The 13,421-nt window shown below is 41.9% G+C and overlaps 1 protein-coding gene across 1 annotated transcript in view; it reads right to left on the bottom strand.

Moving 5' to 3' along the window:
• The window catches only part of LOC141140615 (solute carrier family 22 member 2-like), a 94,862-nt gene that overhangs the window by 30,653 nt on the left and 50,788 nt on the right, over nt 1-13,421 (bottom strand). The window lies entirely within an intron of this gene.

Here is a 13,421-nt window from a genome sequence, read left to right on the forward strand (position 1 = left end):
ACTGCTTATGCAATGTTATCTGGAGTTTAGCTTCAATTTGTTTTTGTATTTAAATCTGCTAGTATGTAGGCAGGTGCAGTCTACTTTCTCCACTGCAGGTGGCCCTCTTCTGCAGCGTCACTGAAGTTGAAGATGAAGACAAGAGGAATACGGTTCGTCTATGGTTTCCTGGGACACTGGGGAGGCTATTCGATTGGATGCTGCCGACCCATGTGACTCTTTCAGCCATTTTGGGTCAGACAGAGCCTTTTTAAGGCCCTGGCTCCCAGGTGTGTTGTGCATTTTGCAAGTAGGTAGAGTAGGGACAGGTACCCTGCCTGGTAGGGACAATGCTAGCAGCAGGGAAAGGTTCCTGACAAGGAGGGAAAGCATAATGCCGCGTACACACGGTCGGACTTTTCGTCTACAAAAGTCCAACGGACGCTGACGGACTAAAGCTGGCTGGTAATCCGATCGTGTGTGGGCTTCTCCGGACTTTCAACGGACTTTTTTAGCCTCAAATCCGACGGACTTTAGATTTGAAGCATGCTTCAAATCTTTACGTCGTAAGTACGACGGACCCCGAAGTCCGCTCGTCTGTATGCTAGTCCGACGGACAAAAAAACGACGCATGCTCATAAGCAAAAACTAAACGGAAGCACTCGGTCTAGTAAAACTAGTGTTCGTATTGTAGGTAGCACATTCATCACGCTGCAAAATCTGGGATCGTTGAATGCAGCGCATTTTATTTCTTCTTTACGAAGGCTCTATAAAGAACGAAGGTGTTTTGCTGTTCATAATCAGAGTTCTCCCAAACTGATTTCTGGATTCTTTTTCTCTTTGATCTCATGAATGATATAGTATGCATTTTAAAAACAATGTTTCCATACTAATAATACTTTTTCCCCTTTTTTTTTTTTAGGTTTGTAAAGTTACCACAAAGAACCCATTATTCTGTTTTTTTTTTTTTATAGTGATTATTTTTTAGTTTTTAGATAAAGTTAACCCAAAGCACCGTTTTTGGTTACGTAAATTTTTGGATTTTCAAGACTTACCACTTGAACATTATTAACATTAGTAATGTATTTTTGGTGTGTTTTTTTTCTAACTCAATGAGATTGTTGTCCCTTGTTAATTTAACATTGTGTGTAAAATCAATGATTTCAAAGAAAAAACATAAAAAGTCTTTTGCTAAACTCAAAAAATGATCCATTTATTCATGGTCAAAATAAAATAAAGAGGAAGTCAACGCTGGAAAAAGTCGGTGTACCAGAAAATTGGGATCTTGCGGAGTCCATATAAGAGGGAGCACAATCTGGTCCAAGAATCCCAGAGATCAACAGCACCAGCAGATGATCTAGATGTCCCCAGACTGTGGTCCTACAACAGCCTGCGTCTTCTGTCAGACCAGACTGAACCCAGGTCATCATTTTCTTCTCTTCCCTGCAGCCTTTCCTCCACGCTGCCCTGCAGCCTTCCCTGTAGCCTTCTTTTGAGGCTGTGGCTCTGGTGTTTCAGTTGTGGCAGGAGGAGGAGGAGGAGGAGGAGGAGGAGGAGGGGGGGGGCTGCCTCATGTAGTTGGGTGTTTTGTGTTAGCGTGCCCTGCAGCCCCTTATGGATTGTTTCCCCAAATAGGCGCTCACAAATGAGGCGCTGCTCCCTATTCATCTGAAGAAGCCTGCTGGCTAAGTAGCAGCCATAGGATTCTTCCGCTTCGGGGGGGCTCCTTAAAAAACGGGTGGCCTCTTGCATGAGGCGCAGGGATGCGTCCTGTGTGACCATCCCCTTCCTGGCCCTTTTTTTGGGAAGGTGGAGGGGAGGCACTTGGGATTCGGTCAGGCTCCTACTGGGCCCAGCCACCTCACTTGGCCCAGCCACCTCACTTGGCCCAGCCACCTCACTGGGAGCAGCCACCTCACTGGGAGCAGCCACCTCCTGCCTGACACTGGGTCCAGCCTCCTCCAGGATGATGGTGAATCCGGCCTCCTCCAGGCTGTCCATGGGCCTGGTCTCCTCCTGCCTGCCACTTTCCCCCCATTCCTCCTGGATGGACTCATCCTGTGTATAAAAAAAGGACAATAGTTTGAGTATATTTTTTTGGGTTCATCAATGACACACAGTTTGCTTCTCATGAATAGCAAATTCAATGTGAATACTTCTCTTTAATAAAAGAGTCTAATCAGACACCATAATTATTTCAAGCAGGTGCCAAACATATTTAGCCACTACTGTCAATTGATATGTATACACAATTTTGAGTGCCAAATTATTTTAGACAATTATAACATCCAGTTAACATCATTAATATTAGTACAGTAAATATTTGTTAAAATAATTTACCTGACTCCAGATGGTCATATCTGGTTCATCCAGGATGGAAGACCCAGCTTGCTCCTCATCAGCCTCTGCTGGGGTGGAGGGAAGGGTGGAGGGAAGGGTTGAAAGTGATGGCCTGGCTTCATTCTGGTCATCCAGAAAACGGAGTTGATTATAGTACCACAGCCTGGGTACATAAACATCATCTGCTGATGCTCCTGATCTCCTTGATTCCTGGATCTTCTTATGCTCCCTCTTATACATGTTCCTCAAGACCCCAATTTTCTTGAGCAATGTCTCCATTGTTGCTTCCGGGATGGTCGCCTGGACAAAGGCCAGAAGTCTCTCCAGCGTTGACTTCCTCACATGCTTAGCATAATACTGAGGGTGTTTCACCTCCCACAAATTCCTCATCTCTCGATATTTGGAAATAAAAGATGTAAGGAACTCTGGATCCTTAAATAGGGGATTCATTATATCTGGAAAAGATGAAGTCACAAGACAAAAAACACTTTTATTATAGGTTTCGGCTAACCCCTCATCATCTTCTCCCTATGTAGGCCTCATCAATCTATCAAGCCATATAGGCCGCTTGCTACAAAGTCATGACCATAAAACCCAAAAAAAATATATTTAAAATTACCTTCGTTTTGTAACGTCCTGGTCCACTATCACCTACGCACAGAACGTACGTACGACACGTGCGCAAGGGCCCTCTTTATACACTACGCATGTGTGAAACTCCGCCTGCGTCGCCCGCCCCTGACGTTCGAAATTAACTCATGTTCTCCGCCCCCTAATTCGACGCACAGAACGTACGTACGACACGTGCGCAAGGCCCCTCTTTATACACTACGCATGTGTGAAACTCCGCCTGCGTCGCCCGCCCCTGACGTTCGAAATTAACTCATGTTCTCCGCCCCCTAATTCGACGCACAGAACGTACGTACGACACGTGCGCAAGGCCCCTCTTTATACACTACGCATGTGTGAAACTCCGCCTGCGTCGCCCGCCCCTGACGTTCGAAATTAACTCATGTTCTCCGCCCCCTAATTCGACGCACAGAACGTACGTACGACACGTGCGCAAGGCCCCTCTTTATACACTACGCATGTGTGAAACTCCGCCTGCGTCGCCCGCCCCTGACGTTCGATTTTAACTCATGTTCTCCGCCCATTTTTTGTTACGGCGCGTAGTGGAGTTAAAGAATGGCGGAGACACCTGAAATGTTGACGACCTCAGGTAGTGGAGACAGCCCGGAGGCTGGAACGTCAGCGAAATCTATGAGGCCTAGATTTAAGGCCTCTAATATGAGTTTTAAAGAGATGGTGGAGATGGTGGCCATTCTTCACAAAGACGACTATGATGGCAATTATGGGCCGTACGCACGGCCAAATTTGCGCAAGGCCAAAATAATGGCGAAGGTCGTGGAGACTTTGCAGGCATCTTTTGGGGTCCAGCGCTCCAAAGATCAACTGCGAAAAAGATGGTCTGACCTGAAACTCAGGGAGCCGGATCAATACCGACGTATCCGGAAAGTTCTTAAAAAAAGTAAGTACTTGTCGTGTTTTTCTCTTGTGTTTATTACCTTGTATACTGCTCCATGTGCTTTTCCTTCCTATCCGATTTTTTGTTCATCGTTTTAAACGATCTTTTAAGAAACCTCGTTACATATCTATAGATATATATCTATATATACACATATATATATATATATATATATATATACATATCTATATATATACATATATATAGATATATATATATATATATATATATATATATATATATATACATATACATATATATATATATACATATATATATATATACATATATATATATATATACATATATATATATACATATATATATATATACACATATATATATAACTATATATATAACTATATATATATATATATATATATATATATATATAACTATATATATATATAACTATATATATATATATATATATATATATATATATATATATATATATATATATATATATATATATATATATATATAACTATAGAGAGAGATAGATATATATATATATATATATATATATATATATTGAGAGATAGATATAGATATAGATATAGAGAGAGAGAGAGAGAGAGAGAGAGAAAGAAATATATAGAGAGAGAGAGAAATATAGAGATAGGTAGATAGATAGATATAGAAATGTAAAACATTCTTTTTGAAGATTTGAAGTTATCTTAATTTTTTGGCTTTACATTTAGTTAGATATTTAGAGATTTTGTTCCAGATATAGAGAGAGATCAAAAGATTATTAACTATATTTTGAGATATTGATATCTATCTATCCGATATGTCTTTCTAATTTTAAATATTGAGGTAAAATAGGAACTCTACACAAACCACTTCATTACAAATGTTGGAAAATTACTATGTACTAAAATATCTGTGTGCTAATTAGATTATTAATTTTTTGTTTCACATAGGGGAAAAATCACTCAGCCAACAACCAGAAGACAGTCCACCCCAAGCAAAACATGATTGGGAAATAAGCCCAAGTCCCATTGAGGATGTGGAGGAAGGAGAGGTGGGCGACATGGGCACCCCACCAGGTGAGTGTCTGACACACCAGCTTACGGTAATCTATGCATGGCTGCCTTTTATTTTATGTAATTTTTCGACTCTATTTTAGGTGATCTGGTTGTGCTTGAGTCAAGCAACAGTGCCACCCCCGAGGATGTTCATGAAGTATGCGACATGGGCACCCCACCAGGTCAGTGTTTGAGACACCAGCTTTATGGTAAGGTAAACTTATGTGTGCATATTTCTAAACATATTTTTTTTTTCATTCCACTTTAGGTCCAAGTGACTATTTCACCACAGACAGTGCCCAACGGCTAATTGCTCAAATCATGGCCTGGAATGGGGAGATCGATCAAATGCGGAATCGGCTGGATCGTATGCAGCAGGAAATGAAGGACATGATTGATGTTTTGGGTCGAATCTAAATGCCCTTTTTTAAACCCCAAAACATCAATCATGTCCTTCATTTCCTGTTTTGCTGACCCCATTCTGGGCCTTCTCTTTTTTTTTTTTGGCAGAACATAAATGGCTGTTTAACCTAATGTAAAAAAGGAGGGCTGTTTCTCGTAAATACCTCAAAAATCCACAAAAAAATAAAAATTGATTTTCAAAAAAACACAAAAAAAAAAAAAAAAAACTTGATTTTAAAAAACCAAAAAAAAAAAAAAAAACTTGATTTTAAAAAACCAAAAAAAAAAAAAAAACTTGATTTTAAAAAACCAAAAAAAATAAAAAACTTGATTTTAAAAAACCAAAAAAAATTAATATACAAACTTTATAAAAAAAAATAATAAAAACAAAAATAACTTGATAAAAAAAAAAAACATAAACCAAAAAATTGCTTTAAAAAAAAAAAAAAAAAAAACAAAACTTGATTTTCCCAAAACAAAAAAAAAAGCCTGTTTGTGAAAATCAAAAAGCCAAAAATATTTTTTTGTGGATTAGGTATAAATATTTAGATATAATTATATTTTGCTACATTATTAAGATATCATTCTATTTTTGTCTATGAACATTTTATACTAAATGCAGAACGGAATGCATAACAACCATTAATAAAAACATCTCCTTATAGGAATTAAATAAATGTGTGGTTTGTTATTTCAAGGCTCAGTATCATTTTAGTTATAATTGTAAAAAAGTTGTTTACAGTGGCAATGGAGCTTATTTAGACATTTAAAATTACAATACAGTTGGCACTACAACTGCTCGACCATAACCTAGGAGACAGCCCAAAAGAAAGGCAAGCAATAAATATAATGCAAGATTTCATCAATAATTTTTTTATTGTCAAAAATTATATATCCTGGCCCATTGCAATGGACCCCCTACCCATAAAATAATTAACATATTGCTGTCTAACTTGACGGGCACTTTGGGGGGCCAAGCCAGTACGGACAGTATCCAGGCCTGTAAGGTTGGCTTCTATTTGTCCGGCCTCAGGCCCAACTGTGCCTATATAATTTGGAGAATGCTTATTTAAAAAGTTGTGCAGAATGCAGCACGATAAAACGATAAAATTAAGTTTGTATTCCGCCAAATTAATGGCTGTTTGAAACAGGCAGAACCGGCTGGCCAGAATTCCAAACGCATTCTCAACCACTCTTCTAGCTCTGGCCAGCCGGTAATTAAAAACCCTCCTCTCCGGGGTGAGGGTTCTTTGGGGGAATGGCCTCATGAGGTGCTTGCTGAGAGCGAAGGCTTCATCGGCAATGAAGACAAAGGGGAGTCCTTCCACGTTATCCTCATCAGGTGGCAATCCCAGGCCACCACTCTGGAGACGCTGGCAGAACTCCGTCTGGGCAAATACTCCTCCATCCGACATCCGGCCATTCTTCCCCACGTCCACATATAAAAAATCATAGTGTGCCGACACCACCGCCATTAAAACAATACTGTGGAACCCCTTATAATTAAAATAATATGACCCCGAATGGGGTGGTGGCACAATGTGGACATGTTTCCCATCTATAGCCCCTCCACAATTGGGAAAGTCCCAACGGCTGGCAAAATGGGATGCCACAGTCTGCCATTCCTGTGGCGTTGAAGGAAACTGGGAAATCAAACAAGAAAACCAAAATCAATTAATTTGGAAGCTAACATTGCAAGAAAATTAGACAATTAAAAACATTATTCCCCAGCATCAGTATAACATTCAATAATTTAATTGTTCTGGAATAACTAATATGGAAAGGCACACTTATCAGATTGCTCACCCCCTCTGATGGAACATTGATTACATTTTAGGGGGTTGTGAAATCCCTAAAAAAAATTACTTTTAGGACACGCAGGAATTTAGGGACTAAAAAGGCTACAAGACTGCAGTTGTCGCACTCTGCAGGTGCAGTTGCTAACCAGCTTACAGTAAATGAGGTAATGTAAAAAGGCATTCATGTTGCAAGGAGTACACAATCACATGCAAGGGCAATTAATGAAAACACTTTGAGGCTTGCATATGATTTGATGATGGAAATCAGCAGAGCTTCTGCTCATTTACTAAAGCACTGGAACAAATGCACTTGTAGAGTGCACATGCATTTTGCAAAGTGCAACATATATTTGCTTTAGACAAATCAACACCACAGAACATTGCAGCAAATTTTAACGAGGGTGGGGGTGGGGGGGTTGTGAAATCTAGATAATTGCTCATTAGCAGCACACTATTTGGAGTGAGTTTAGGTGGGGGGGGGGTGGGGGGGTTGTGAAATCTAGATAATTGCTCATTAGCAGCACACTAAATACACTCAAACAAAATACATTCCAAATGAGTAGACTAGGTGGATATGTTCCCATCACTTCATGCTGGGAAGGTTATTGAAGGAAAATATACATGCATGACAAAAAATAACAGTAAAAAATTCCAGCATGTGTGAGGATAAAAAGGGGACATTCACACTATATTGCAATGATGGTAAGTAGTGTTTGAAGCAAGAAATACATCACATTATCAAAGATTACATAAAAGAACATGTGATGCTAATAAAAGAAAAATATCTTACCTTAATATAGTCCTTCTGCAGGACCTGTATGATGGCAGAACAGGTCTCTGGGATAATGATCCCCAGAGCCTGGGGGGAGATGCCTGTCGAGAACTTAAGGTCCTGCAGGCTTCTCCCTGTGGCCAAATACCGCAAGGTAGCGACCAGCCTCTGCTCCGGAGTGATGGCTTGCCTCATGCAGGTATCCTGCCTGCTGATATAGGGGGTCAGCAAAGCCAACAAACGGTCAAAAACGGGGTCCGTCATCCGGAGAAAGTTCCTGAAATCCTCAGGATTATTCTCACGGATCTCACGGAGCAAAGGCATGTGACAGAACTGGTCACGCTGAAGCAACCAATTCTTGGTCCATGAACTCCTCCTCGCCCTGTTCATGGACTGGTCTTGGGCTGAAGAATAAACTACAGCACCAAGCACATACAATGCACGAGCTCTACGACGAGTACGTACAGGTAACATGGCTTCAAAACGGTCGGCTGGTCAGAACGCACTAAACAGAACGCACTGAAGAACAGCAAGGCCTGTGAAGAACGACCTGAAAATCAGGAACGAGCGGCCAATAAAACAAAGATTTCTCAATGCCAACTGACCAAACGCACTGAAAAGCAGATACAAACCTCACAAGCACAGACTGAACAACAGTTAAAACGAACTGAAAAATACGAGTCTCACAAGCGCGAATCGTCTCTCACCAAACTTCTACTAACACGAGATAAACACGAGATTAGCAGAAGGAGCCCAAAGGGTGTCGTACGGGCTATTGAACTTCCGTTTTATAGTCTCGTCGGACTTGGTGTACGTCACCGCGTACTAGGCTGTCGTACTTTTGTGTGGTCGTGTGTGCGCAAGTCCGTTCGTAAGAAAGTCTGCCGCAAGTCCGCCGAAGGTACGTCGGAAGTCTGTCGGACAGGCTGTCGGACTTTTGTAGACGAAAAGTCCGACCGTGTGTACGCGGCATAAGACTTGTAACTTCTCTGGACATCTTCCTGCTTGGGCACAAGACGGCTAAGCCGCACTCTGCCCCTCTCAACAGGCACTGTCAGTTCTACAGAATCCTGCTCTCTATACGCTGTTAGACTTGTAAGTGTTCCTGGCTGGGCTGCCTTTCCACCGGATTAATTGTGAACCATCTTTGGTATATTTCAATACAAAACACACAAAAAACAAGCTGATGTTTACTTATACTGTAAGATTGGTCTTTACGTGGGAAATGTTAATAAAGAAACAACAGCAAGAATGCGCTATACCCATGCACCAAACTCACTATGACCTATAACTTCACTTTAATTCCTAACTATCTAAAACTCATAATGTAGAAAATGAAAGGAAGTCATAAGGATGCCAGGTGTATGACCTTTATAGGGCAATGCGGAATTAGTGCAAAGATACAAAATGATGAAACAGATATACAACTGCCTTCATTATAGGAAGATAACAGCCAGACAGCAAGTATGTCTTTAGCTGCCGTTGGTCAATTTTTCTGTCTAAGTGGAGATGTGTATAGGGTAGGGTCAGTATCCTGGCCACATACCACAGCCCAAGGGCTTGGATTGATATTGAGGGTTATGCCTCGTACACACGGTCGGATTTTCCAATGGGAAATATTCGAGGTGAGCCTTGTTGTCGGAAATTCCGACCGTGTGTATGCTTCATTGGACATTCTCTGTCAGAATTTCCGACAACAAATGTTTGAGAATAGGTTCTCAAATTTTCCGACAACAAACTTTGTTGTCGGAAATTCCGAGCATTTGTGCACAATTCTGACGCACAAAAGTCCACGCATGCTCGAAATCAAGAAGAAGAGCCGCACTAGCTATTGAACTTCCTTTTTATAGTGCCATCGTACGTATTGTACATCAGCGCATTCTGGCCGATCGGAATTTCCCGACAAAATTTGTGTGACCATGTGTATGCAAGACAAGTTTGAGCCAACATCCGTCGGATAAAATTCCACGGTTTTGTTGTCGGAATCTCTGATCGTGTGTACGAGGCATTACTATGGTTACTAAAAGGCTCAGCTGCCCATCAAAATCAAATATACCACAGTATCCTTCCAACCTGGGAAAATATTGCACAAGATGGAGACAGAGAGATGCTGACTGGTCCTTCCAGAAAAACTCAGAGACACAGAGCATACTGGGAAAAAGGGGAGTTTAAGGAAGTGCTGAGGGGATGGAAGAGAGGGAAGTACTGAGGTAAAAGAAAGAGAGAGTGCTGACAGGAGAAAGAGGAGAGGAGATTGCTTAAAAGAGAGGGAGCTACCAAGGCTCAAAAAGTCCTTTGCTGCGACACAATGACAATTAACAGTGAGGAGAGGAAAAGTGTGTAAGGAGAAGGAACAGAGGTGCCAGAGTTGGGAGAGAGACACATGCTGACACCAGGGACTGTGTGCCACAACAGAGGAGGAGGGATATCCTGAAGCCCGGGAAAAAGGAGGAATGTGAGGAGAGTGAGAGAAATTTTTGAAGCTGAGGGGAGAGAGAGATACACACTGACACCAGAGAGTGTGTGACCTATTATTAGGGAGGGAGAGCTGTCTGATGAGAGTGGGCTGAGGTACCAGCATCAGGTTAAAAGACATCGAGAGCCATCTAAAGGAGAGAGAGCGATCTAAGGGAGGGAGAGCTGTCTGAGGAGAGCGGGTTGAGGTACCAGCATCAAGCTAAAGGAGAGAGAGGCAACAGAGAGTGTGTGACCTATTATAGAGAGAGAAAGCCAAGACTTTCCAAAGACTGTCAGAGAGAGCGTGTGGTGAGGTGACCAAACTGTGGTGGAACTCCACCAGAGAGTGAGAGAGAGAGAGAGACACGTTTTTCCTGAGATGACCGGGAGAGCGCTGCAAGAAGATAGAAGGGAGCCAGGATTGGTGTCACCCACATGTTCTGCCACCGTTAAGCTCAGGAACCCTGATTGGTGACCCAGCTCAGCGGAGATGACCCACGCCGTTTCAGGGATCGCAATATCCATCCAGGTATCGGGTTGGCCGATCCCTCTTCACCTTGTGAGTTTTGCTACCAATCATCGACCCTCAGTAGGGGATCCAGTGCCTTACAACATTGCTAGGAGCATCAGGAGCCTGAACCAGCACCTGGGATTATCATTGTATCATCGCACAGAGGATTGGTGAGAGGGTGCAAACTCATCATCCTTCTTGACACCATACTGACACTGCATGCAGACACCCTTTTCCCTTTTTAGTGTTACAGGATGCTTGTTTGGAGCTGCCATCTCTAGTAGTTTGCCCTTTTAAATCTCTAACAGAACATTCTAAAGGGTTACTCTTCCATGCAAGCTTGTTTAAGCCTACTCTTTTAAAACAAGGGCCCCACCATTTGATAGCAGAAGTATTCTTCACCTCAGGACCCACAACATTACAGAACTGTGCTTACTGTACTTGTGTAACCCTTTTCTTTTCATTGTGTGTTTGCATTTCAAAGGTGTTTGCAGCCCAGAAGGAGCTGAGAAGTTCTTCTCTCCTCCCTTTCAGCGCCTGTGTTAAGGGCATATAGATTACTGTCCTTTCTATACCTGCAGTTGCTAAATATTAAAGGTTGTCTTTCCTAATTTATTAGTTACTTGTAGCAAGGTTTAAAAGTGTTGTAAGTTTCCATATATTTTAAACCGTGCTAATATATTCAACTTGTTTATCAGTGTGTGTCTATTTTTGGTGATAATCCACGGCCAGGATAACGATATTTACCGCATGTGTCCTTAAATGTGTTTGCAGTAATTTTATTTAACCTGGTGTGTCAGAGGGGCCAAGGTCATTCTTGGAGTTGAGGCGGAGATCAGAGAATCCAAATTCACCAAGTGGCTCCTTCGGGGGTGGCACTACATACATTGTGGGAAAGCTGAAAATCTTGAAAGGGAGTCCTTCTATAATTTAAGTCAAACCTTTCAAGAATACTAGTTGTTTCATAAAACAGACAATAATTGATTTAAAATATCTGTGTATTATCCTTAAAATCCAGAAATAAAAGAAGCTATTTCTGTGTGATCTTGTGACTATAGTGTATACCTACAGTATACAGTGCCTTGAAAAAGTATTCATACCCCTTTTATGTGGATTTTATGTGATAGACCAGCACAAAGTGGCACATAATTGTGAAGTGGAAGGAAAATGATAAATGGTTTTCAATTTTTTCGACATATAAATATGTGAAAAGTGTGGCTGCATTTGTATTCAGCCCCCGAGTCAATACTTTGTAGAACCACCCTTCGCTGCAATTACAGCTGAAAGTCTTTTTGGGGACCAGCTTTGCACATCTAGAGAGAGACATTTTTGCCCATTCTTCTTTGCAAAATACCTCAGGCCCTGTCAGATTGGATGGAGAGCATCTGTGAACAGTTATTTTCAAGTCTTGCAACAGATTCTCAATTGGATTTAAACCATTCCATTGTAGCTCTGGTTGTATGTTTAGTCGTTGTCCTGCTGAAAGGTGAACCTCCACCCCAGTCTGAAGTCTTTTGCAGACTCTAACAGGTTTTCTTCTAAGATTGCCCTGTATTTGGCTCCATTAACTCTGAACAGCTTCCCTGTCCCTACTGAAGAAAAGCATCCCATAATATGATGCGGCCACCACCATGTTTCGCGGTGGTGATGGTGTGTTCAGGGTCATGTGCGGTGTTAGTTTTCTGACACACATAGTGTTTTGCTTTTAAATTTTGGTCTCATCTGACCACAGCACCTTCTTCCACATGTTTGCTGTGCCCCCCACATGGCTTCACGCAAACTGCAAACGGGACTTTTTATGACTTTCTTTCAACAATGATTCGTGGAGTGAACGACTAATAGTTGTCCTCTGGAAGGATTCTCCCACCTGAGCTGTGGATCTCTGTAGCTCCTCCTGAGTTACCATGGGACTCTTGGCTGCTTCTCTCTTTATCCCTGACCTGTTTGGTGTGTTCCTTGGCCTTCGTGATGCTATTTGTTCACTAAGGTTCTGTAACAGACCTCTGAAGGCTTCACAGAACAGCTGTACTTATACTGAGAATTAATTACACACAGGTGGACTCACTTACTAATTAGGTGACTTCTGAAGGCAATTGGTTCCACTAGATTTTAGTTAGGTGTATCAGAGTAAAAGTGGCTGAATACAAATACACACCACACTTTTCAAATATTTATTTGTGCAGCACACTCTACTTAGGTAGGTGCTAGAGGTGACATTTTTGGTGAATATAGGTAAATTTAGGCGGGCCTAGCTGGAAACTAGGCCTGTTTGCTTTGATCTGTGTGGGCTGGGATTGGTTCAGAGTAGGCTGGTGACTCACAGATAGCATCACTTTTGAGTTACTTCCCTCTGGCTTCTAGAGGATTCTAGAAGAGAGGAGGGGAAGAGAGGTGGAGCTGTCTGAGGTTTCTCAGGGAGCCCTGACCAATCCCCATTTCGGATTGGCAGGGGGCACTCCTCCTTGATATACCCAGGGTCAGCCCAGCTGAGGCGTTGTTGTCAGGTGGAAGAAATGAGGATGGAGTGCTAGGCTGTCTGGGACTTTGAGGGCACTCCATAATCTGGGGGGGTGACCTTGGGCCTGGGCCTTGGGTGCAGGAATGA

The sequence above is a fragment of the Aquarana catesbeiana genome, linkage group LG04 (genome assembly GCF_042186555.1).
Source record: "Aquarana catesbeiana isolate 2022-GZ linkage group LG04, ASM4218655v1, whole genome shotgun sequence".
Lineage (NCBI taxonomy): Eukaryota > Metazoa > Chordata > Amphibia > Anura > Ranidae > Aquarana > Aquarana catesbeiana.